The following is a 10665-nucleotide window of genomic DNA, read 5'->3' as shown; positions in this document are numbered from 1 at the left end:
GATGCCCCTGTTGATACAGCCCAAAATGGCATTTGCCTTTTTTACCGATGCATAAGTGAGGTTGCAATGGAAAAACCGCAAGGACATATCCTGGGGTTTCCTTTGTTTAAGGTGGGCTCCCAAATTCTTCCTCTTTCTCCAGGAAGAAGAATAGTGTGTGTGTGCAGCAGAAGCAAGCAAGCAGCAATGAGACTAGCTCTCTGTCCATCCACTGATGTGTGAGATGTAGTTTGCCTTCAGCCTAGCCATAGAGACTTGAAATGTGCTGCTTTTGTAACTACTCTTTAAGTTTTTGTACTCTGTCTCTCTAGGGAGACAGAAGCAAATGAATATATTTCTGTAAATTACTATGCAGTAAATATTCTTTCTTTTAAACTTCAAAGCACTGTGAATCTGGATCTGTGCTCATCCACAAGGTAACTATTAACTGCATACCTTCAAAATGCTCTGCTGTGCAGTTCTAATTTTCTGGAGAGACCTCGGACCAAGGCTAGTCCAAAAGCACGTCAAAAACCATAATTTGTAAGTATGAGTAATTCATAAATTATGTTGTTATTCTATTACTAGCTCTAATAGTAAACTGGCTGGTCTCCTAAGTGGATGACAAACGACACACAATAGGACGAGAAGCAGAAAAATGGGGGACTCTACATGATTCAGAAAAATATGTTGTAGCATATTAAAAAGAAAAACCTCTTTAATAAGTAACCTGGTAAAAAATTAAAATGTTCAAGAAGAAGAAATATTAAAAGCAGCTAAATGTTAGTTACAGAAGAGGAAAGTTATTTAAGAGAGAGAGAAAGTCATCCTGAGAGCTTAGAAGATTTTCAAGAGGAGAATTTGAAGGGTGAGATGAAATTTCCAAATTGTTTATCCCCTTCCTGGTGATTCTCACAGATAGGTATGCAGAAAATTAGTTTGTAAATTAACCAGAATCCTTGTGAACTCTCAGTTGTTGCTTAGTAGTCTGGAAGTGGCTTCTGAGTACTACTTGTACTGTGTGAAATAATGGGCCAAATTTAGCTCATATGAATTGAGTCATGAGGTAGTGACTTCACATGGAGAGTAACTATTGCTATACCAAGGAAATTGGAACCTGGTGATTCCATCATCTCAGCTGTGTATCTGAATCTTCCCTTTCTGGTAAACAAGGATAGAATACCAAGTAGTCAACATGTTGTCCAGTGCCCAGAATAATTTGTGAGGCACTCATACTGGGAAACTGCTTGGAGAAATGGTCTGACCAGCTCATTTTTTTCCTTTTACCAAAAACTTCATTCATACCTGTGCAATGATAGAACTTCAATTATAAAGCTTTCTCGTATTTTTGAAGGTTAACCCTGCACTTTAATTATGTTGCTCTATTACTTAATAATGGGAGAATTTCCTGTCCCCATTTTCCTAAAGTAAGAAGGCTAATTGGTGAGCTGATTAATTTCTTCAGTTAGTCTTCTCTATCTTTGCTGTAAATCCTGTTTGTTTACAATACATTTTCTTTAACCTTTGTGCAGAAATTTGCAAGGTACCTAAATTAATCATTTGCTTGTTTCATAGCCCTAACTCATAACAATAAATGGCACTGGTATAAAATTTCACCTTGAAATGTGACCTTTAACATTTAGAATGCATATGTACCCATTGTCATAGAATTGGATCAATTTTTCAACCATTATGGGAGGTATAAATAATTTTAAACAGCAAAGATTTAATTCCCCAAATTTGCATATTTACCCAAGTGTTTTCATCTGTCAAACCTCTCTTTTTTATATTCATTGGGTAAAAAAATCTTACCTCCACCATCCACAACATGTCTCACTAAGTGAAAGCACAGTGATCCCCTTATTTAGGGTTACCTCAGGGATGTTGGCATATAGCCAAATTTTATTGGCTATGTGACAGTTGTGCTTTTGAGAAGAATGAAATAACAATTTAAAAAGAAAAAATGGGGCGAATTCAGTAACTGTCTAGAGTGTCTGCATTACTTCCGAAAAGATGTTGGTGGTGGGAAGATGTCTTGTCTTTAAAGGTTGAATAATAGTTGCTTGGGATGGGAGGTATGCAAACATATTGTTGCTCCCTCTTGAGGTCACCCAAATAATCACTGATGGAGTGCAGTTTTTCACAACAACATAGTTTAATATCCAGGGTTGCCAACCTCCAGGTGGTCCTGGAGAACTCCCACTTTTGCAACTGAACTCCAGATGACACTGATATGTTCCCCTGGATAAAATGGCTGCTTTGGAAGATGACCTCTGTGGCATTATACTTCACTGAGGTCCCTGCCCTCCCTATATTGCACAGTCCTAAGGTTTCACTTCCAAATATCCAGGGATTTCTCAATCAATAGCTGGCAAGATCTATAAGGACACCCCTTGGCAGATGGCAACTGAAGACTTATTTCTAAGGAATTTGTGTAAAGGAAGACATTGGATTTCAACATAGAGTGGCATGGATAAAGACAGAAATTCTGAAGTATTTTGCATGGGGCCCTGAAGAAAAGGGAAACATGCCTGGAGAAAGAATGTAAACTTGGCCCTTGGTGTGGGAGTTGTTGGTGGACCATCTCACTAGATGTGGAACTATGAAGCAGTTGTTGTCACAGTAGGGTAGATACACTGCAGATTCCAGCAGAGAGTGGAGGAGGAAAGGTGTCTTGGGTCTGTCCCATGGCACATGTGAGCTTGCAAATCCTGCACTCCACAGCACAGGGGTCACTGGGAATCATTTGGAAGTGATCCCAAAACTCTGGCTGAAACATGGTACCCAATCTGGAACTGCAAGCCAGTCTAAGGCTGTGAATGAGGTCCACTGCTAGTCCTCAAGGATGGGCCCAAGGGTGTGTTTGAGACAGATGCAGACACAGTGGTTTGCAACCCCCAATTCTGCAGACACAGGTTCCTCTTCCAGAAAGAGCATAATCAACATCTGCTCTTTGGGCCGTGCAAGGCATCACTCCTCTTCAGAGTCTGGATAAAGACTGTGAGTCTGCGATGAGGCGCACCTCTCTGCATCCTAGCCTGCCACACCAACCAAATTGCAACTCAAGGTCACCCAGCTGACTGCATGTCGGGGAGCACAGAATCAAACCCGGCTTACCAGATTAGAAGTCTGCACTCCTAACCACTACACCAAGCTGTCAGTGAATCCATGCTTCTTGCGTTGAAATATGAGGCAATGCCCTGTAGCATTGCCATGAAGGTGTGGCTCTGTGATTTCTGTAGTGTATGCTGTGGCTATTGATAGAATAGATGATCTTGCATTGAGTTTGAGGTGACTGGATGGAAAAACCCTGGGAATCCATGAGGATCCATGCTTTCGAATCATGTATTTGCTCCATAGTGTGACCAGAAAAGCATAGATCTATGATTTTTGTGGTGTATAATATGGCTATCGATAGACTAGATTGTCTTACATTAAGTTTGAGGTGACTGAATGCAGAAACCCTGAGGATCCATGAAGATCTGACCTTTGGAACCAAGTTTTTGCCCCATGGCATTGCGATGAAGGTGTGGATCTGTGATTTTCGTGGGGTATACTGTGGCTATCAATAGAAGAAGTGATAGCCCAGTGTGAAAATCATGAGGATATGTGAATATTTGTGTATTTTAACCAAGTTTTATGCCCCAATGTGGCAACACCATGCTGTGGGTGCATGATTTTTGTGGTGCTGCCTGTAGTCTAAGACACAGTCTACAGAATCAAGGTGGTTTCATTTCATTTCAATGTAAAAAGCATGTGAATTCATGAGAATCTGTTTGAAATCATCTAGGTCTGGCTTTTACACACATCTTCCGAAAAGTACTTCGTAGAAAATTTGTAGAAAATTAGAAGTCAGGATTTATTTGTGATCCTTCACCCCATTTCCAGAAAGAAAATTAGGAGAGTTAACCCTGAAAATATTTCCAGGAAATACCCCCCTCTCCCAGAAAGAACAATACATGTCTCTTCAAAGACAAAAAATAAAATACATCTGCTTGCACTCAGCCTCTGGGGGGGGGGATGAATGCCAGCCAGAAATGAGCAGCTGAAGACCCACAGGTAATGCTGAAGATGCTCCTTCTCTCTAAACACTCCACCTATCCTGCAAAATTCTCTCCTCCCAAATAGCTATGTGTGTCTCCCTCTCTTTCACCAACTCCCATAACAGCAAAATGATGTAATGAGCTCTCACGTGGAGTGTACATGCCAAGGCATTCTCATTGAAACCAAAGGGAGCACTAATCTTGGTTTACATGGTTGCCAATCAAGCTAAATGGATAATCATTGGAGTATCCACGGAAACCAAAAGACAACCTTCTCAAGCCCTGTCTATGGTGGAAGAGAGATTGCGTGGCCACAAACACGCATGTGCAGCACTTTCCCGCATGAGTGCATGTGCAAAACTGCCACACATGCGGGTTTGTGGCCATGCATGGCGCAAATGCGCATGGCGCAAACACACATGTGCGGACCTGCCACCCATGCATGTTTGCGCTGGCGGCCGCGCTTCCCTCTCCCCCCCTCCCGCAAAAAGAAGCTTGCCGGGCCCACTCCTACTAAGGCCAGGCTGCAAGCTAATCGGCCGCTTTGGCCAGATTTTAGAGAGATTTTGAGCTTTGGCGGCCGATTTGCTTGCGGCCTGGGAAGTTTCTCACTGCAGGGCGGGGGGAGAGGGAGCCGTGGCCCGGTGCTGGGGCCCGGTGGATGGGGACTGATCTAGATGATTTTCTTTTAGTTGGCCCTCCTTGATTGTCTGCATGTGCAGAATGGTTAGGCAGCTTTCAGAACTTAACTGGAGAGTTAGGTGTTCCATTAGAAGAAGAAAAGATGAAAGGCCCTTCAGCACAGTTTATGTACTTCAGAATTTAGCTGGATTACCCACAGGGCACCACTCACCTGCTCAAGGTCAAAATCCCTACATTATAAGGCCTCTAGACAAAGATTCCCAGCAAAGTATAATAATATAATAATATAAATTTTGCAGCAAAGCACATAGAAGGTGTTTGTAATGAAGTAATGGGTGTGCTATCTCAATTCAAGGAAGAGAGATTTTGAGCTTTGGTGCCCAAGGTGAACAGGGCCTCAGAGGCTTTTCTGGATGAGCTATGGAACCTTGGCAATGATTAATCATACAAAGGGTGATGGGATCCAGGGAGACCTCCACTCAACAGGTCTACGAGAGGACCATTATTTCCTTTTGTAGATTTATCTGTTTACCTGGCTGTCTACCCCCTATACCTATCAGTGAACCCATAGTTTTATGCTATTTATTAATGCAGTGACTTTTGTACTTAAGCAGCCAATATAATAATGTTTATGTGGTTCTAGCTTTACAAATTTTAAGGGTGTTTCATTATGAAGCCAAGTCTGTGGATACCAGCAGAAGTTCTTATCTAATATTTAGAGCTGGAAAAATGTCATACTAAATCAGTCTCCTCTACAAGTATGGCCAAATGGCTAAATTACTACTTCCCAGAATTATAGTTCTCACACTTCTGATTTCTTATATCCATATGACAGGAAATTATCCTATTTTTTTTCTAGAGATAAGAAAACACCACAGCTTACTTATGAGGAACTGAATAAATAATATGACTAGCAGTGTCATTATTATGAGAATGTGTTGCAGATGGAACATTTATGCATCAGGAAGAAAGTTTGATGGAAGAAGTAACAAAAAAATCCAATGGTTTAATCCCCATTTGTTTAGCAGACAGGTAAGTAAAAAAGGGAATTTTTATATGGAAAGGGGAAATGGTGTCCTTAATCTGAAGGGCTGTCAGTCTTTGCATGTGTTTCAGTTATTTTACTCATTACAGCCTTTGATTACATGTTCTCTTTCTTTGCAAGGTCCAGACAGTGGTGGTCCATTCACTTGCAGAACCTGACTTACAGCAACCTCAGCAAGAGCAAGTGAAAAACAGAGGTGGTTTACCACCACCTTCCTCTTCCTTGGTAGGTTGCCTTGCAAGTCCCAGCCCTGCTTAGCTTCTGAGATGTGCTGAGATTGGGTTATACCCTGCCGCCTTTCCGTTCTTCAAATCACTCTAAACTATATAGTGATATATTTCCACATACATGTAATATTAATTGCTGTATATTATAGATGAGTTTATATAGTCTGAATCGTTGTCCCAACGCCCATCCTCCCAAGACATTTTGGATGCTTTAGGATGCTTAAGGCTAATCCTGCGTTGAGCAGGGGGTTGGACTAGATGGCCTGTATGGCCCCTTCCAACTCTATGATTCTATATGGGGAATCTAATTACTGAACAACTAATGTACAAACTTTTCAGCCAAACCACAAGTGATCTACCACTTTTAATGACTGTAAATTTTACTTATTGTCTGTTGTTTGAAGCTTGGACTGTGTTGTTTGCTATGAGATAACATTTAAATTCCATATAATGATATTAATATTGTGGAGCAATTACCAGTCAAGACCACAAAACTTATTTTTCCATTTATTTCAACTATATAGAGATCAACAAATGGGCATAAGAGGTTTTCCTGGAAAATTATTTTCTTACATCCCCATCATATTGTGATATAAGGATTCTTGTAGGAAATTCGTAATGTATGGATGATATGGAAGTTCTAGAAAAGTCCTTTGCAAACAAGATACTTCATTAAAGACTCTCAGGGCAACAACACAGATGCTGGTTGTAATTGTGGGCAACATATTTTCAGTCTTTGGCACTATGGCTCAAGTTTAGCCCAGACCTTGAGTGTGTGCTTAATTTACTTTTTGGTCTTTGATGACACTTATGACTATATTTGAATTTTGCTGCATTGAAGGTGCTTGCACTGCAACCTTTTGTAATTACTCCACAATGCAAATATCATTATATGGAATTTAAATGTCAGCTCTGAGCAAATAGTGAAAAATATTTTCCCACGCATTTATTTTTGGACATAAAATTGGTTTTTAATCTGACCAGGTTTACAGCTCATTCATCTTCATTTTCTAGTTACACCACAAGACAGAAGGCACATATAAACTTTAGCAAAACTGACGTAAAATTTTATTTTGCAGTGGTTGACATGAATAACAAAAGGGTCTCCCAGAAGACAGAATCTTTTTCTTTCGTATTGGGTCAAAGTACAGCTGCAAGGAAAGAATTTACAACTGTATGCTGACAGTCGATGCCTCACATAACAGTAACATTGGAGCACGGAAATACAGATGTTTTAAATAAGCAAGCTAAGCCACAACACAAGGCAAACTAGGAACCTGAGCTAATCTGCCATGGATGGGAAAGAACAAAAAATACTTTTTAAGACCAGTTAAGGATAGCAGTTATAGCATAAGCCAACTGGTGTCAAGAAGAAAGTTTCTTTTCTTTCATTCATGTTAGGTTGGCCGTTATAACCACTGAGTTAACAAAAACTAACTATTAATGAATAGAAGCTTTACCAGGGAAATCAAGATGTAGTGGATGTTAAAGATACCACCTCACATGTTTAGTATCTTTATTGCAATGGAAATATTAAATGTAAAGGTAAAGGTATCCCCTGTGCAAGCACCGAGTCATATCTGACCCTTGGGGTGATGCCCTCTAGCGTTTTCATGGCAGACTCAATACGGGGTGGTTTGCCAGTGCCTTCCCCAGTCATTACCGTTTACCCCCCAGCAGCAAGCTGGGTACTCATTTTACCGACCTCGGAAGGATGGAAGGCTGAGTCAACCTTGAGCCGGCTGCTGGGATTGAACTCCCAACCTCATGGGCAGAGCTTTCAGACTGCATTTCTGCTGCCTTACCACTCTGCACCACAAGAGGCTCTTTGGAAATATTAGAGGACATAATTGATGATGATGATGTCATCCGTTCAGTCGTGTCTGACCCTCGGCGTACAGGGAAGTCTTCAGCATGTGCCCCTGTCTCTGACTGCTTCTTTTAATTGGTTCATGGTTATCTCTGTATCAGCTTTGATCATGTTGAGTCAGCGGATCCTTTGACAACCATGTTTACTTTTGCTGCTGACCATGCCAAGCATTAATGATTTTTCTAGCTAGTTTGATTGCATGATGTGTCCAAAGTAAGTGAGCTTTAGCCATAATATCTTGCCCCCTAATGACATAGTTGGTTTGCTCCTCTCTAAAACTATCTTGTTGGTAACTTTGGCTGTCCATTTGTCTCCAACACCATAATTCAAAAACATCTATTCTCCTATCTTCCTTCTTCAGGGTCCAGCTTTCACATCCATAGGTTGTTATGTGGAAGACAATGGTGTTGACTAGCCGGCACTTTGTATTAAGTCTGATATCCTTACTCTTCCATATTCAGTTCATGCCTAACATTGCATTCTGGCCCAGTGTTATTCACTGTTTGATTTCAAGGCTGCATCCACCACTTTGATTGATCATAGAGCCAAGAAAGATGAAATCATCAACACATTCAATGTTCTCATTGTCAGTTGTGACTTTGGTGCTACTGCCAGTAGTTGTCATGATCTTGGACTTTTTGATATTTAGGTATAGTCACATCTTTTCACTTTCTTCTTTTAGTCTCATTATCAGGGTCTTCAGATCACACTACGATTCAGCAAGCAGTGTTGTACCATCTGCGTAGCAGAGATTATTGATGTTACGGCCTCCAATTTTGATTCCAATTGTAGATTCTTCCAGATTAAGCTTCTACATAATTACCTCTGCATTAAGGTGTTAAGATACACCCTTGTCTCACTCCTTGGCTGACCTTGAACCAATCAGTGTCTCCATATATTGTTCGTACTGTGGCCTCCTAGCTGGTGTACAATGAACTGATGAGGCGGGTTAAGTGGGACAACACTCCCAATTCATGTAAGGCATCCCATAGCTTATTGTGATCAACACAGTCAAATGCTTTAGAATAATCAATAAAGCATAGATATTCATGTGTTTTTTCAAGAATCCAGCACAAATTTGCAATGTAGTCTTGGGTGCCATGGGTGCCGTGGGTGGTCTTGGGTGCCGTCGAAAACCAGCCTGGACATCTGGTAGCTGAGCATCAATGGTTGATTTGAGATGGTTCTGGATGATCTTCAATAAGATTTTACTTGCGTGGGAGATCAGGGCTATAGTTCAATAGTTTGAGCAGAAGTGAGCATCACCTTTCTTTAATAATGGGATAAAAACGGACCTTTTCCAGTCTATTAGCCATGTGCCGGTTTCCCAGATTTTTGGCATAATGCTGTGATTGCTGCTGGTGGAACAGATCTTAGTAGTTCCACTGGAATGTTATCTGTGCCAGGAGCCTTATTATTTGGGAGCTGTTTCAGATACATAATTACATACTCATAATGTCAGCAACCCCCCTATTTCTGATTTTCTACCACACCTCCAGCCTTCCATCCTCCCCTGTCCTCCCTTCTATTCCTCCATACATTCTGCTTTCCCTTGTCCAAGTATTGAAAGGGAGGTCTCAAAGATACAGGGGCACATCCTCGTTCCCTTAAATAATAATAACAGCAATAATAATGCTGTTCAAAAACCTTTCTAAGAAATTTAGGATCAGCCAGGCACAAGTATAGATGGTGAAAGAGACATCATTTCTCCAGTGATCCCAACTGAATATTTTTATCAGGTTTTACAGAAGGGCGATTTTGTCTTTTTCTGTTACAATTTTCTGTGACTCAATAAAAGAGATCAAAGAATAAGCAAGATAATAAAAATGTGATATGGATTTATTGAATCAGCTAAGCAAGATTCCTCCTGATGACCAAAAAGATAATATGGCCCATCTCCATGCACATAGATATGAATAAGCATTATTTTTCTGTTCTGAATTGTCTCATTTATTTAGGATGTACAACTGCTGTTTAATCTTAGTCCTATTAAGAAAGGCTAAAGGACTTGAATGTTCAGTCTGGAGAAGAGGAGGTTGAGAGGGGACATGATTGCTGTCTTTGAGTTTTTGAAAGGTTTTTAATTGGTGGAGGGTAAGGAGTGGTTCCTGTTGACAGCTGAAGATAGGACCCACAGTAATGGGTTTCAGTTATGTTTAGAATGGTATTGGCTAGATATAAGAGGGAAAATTCAGAGTAGGTCAGCATATTATAAGGCTGATAGCACAATGGATATTTATCAGCTATAATTAATCTCATTTAAACTGATGTTATTTGCCATCCCCCTCCCGCCACCATTTTTTCCAACAAATACATTACCTATTAAAGAAACAGAAATAAAATTAGCTCATTGTGTATATTTATTATAGTTTAGTGCTAGTGCTATGTCAAAAATACAAACCTAGATGCTGGTGGATTACCAGTAGTAAGAGATCGTGCTGAGCTACAGGTATATCAATAAGACTTTGGGAAACATGATTAGAACAAATGCTAGCTATAGAAAAAATAGTTGTGTGGTTTGGCTAATGGTCTCTTGGCATAACATTTGGATTTATTGTTTCTTGGGCGTTATTTTACTGTAACCCATTGAGGCTTGAGAATCTCATTTAGCTCTAAAGGAGGGAGACAGACAATTTGTGAACTGATATTAAAATATACAGACCTAATTCATATTCCTTTCTAGACAGACTAAGGCTGGGTAGACCTGGGTTCCAATCCCCCACTTATCCATGAAAATAATTGGTTAACTAGTTATGATTTTAGTTCTATACATTAAGAGAAAAAATTTAAAAAAGTCACATTACAACCATTCATTCGTTAACATTTATTGGCATTCCAGAATATTACAATATATACATA

The 10665-nt window shown here is 40.2% G+C and overlaps 1 long non-coding RNA gene across 1 annotated transcript; it reads left to right on the top strand.

Annotated features, from left to right (window-relative positions):
• Positions 1–336: 336 nt before the first annotated feature.
• LOC143828769 (uncharacterized) lies at positions 337–7154 on the top strand. The gene is made up of 4 exons (XR_013227866.1): positions 337–522; positions 5524–5696; positions 5830–5934; positions 7016–7154. It is a non-coding gene; the product is annotated as an uncharacterized LOC143828769 (long non-coding RNA).
• Positions 7155–10665: the final 3511 nt, after the last annotated feature.

The sequence above is a fragment of the Paroedura picta genome, chromosome 2 (assembly GCF_049243985.1).
Source record: "Paroedura picta isolate Pp20150507F chromosome 2, Ppicta_v3.0, whole genome shotgun sequence".
Classification (NCBI taxonomy): Eukaryota; Metazoa; Chordata; class Lepidosauria; order Squamata; family Gekkonidae; genus Paroedura; species Paroedura picta.
This window is presented reverse-complemented; position numbering and strand designations above follow the sequence as displayed.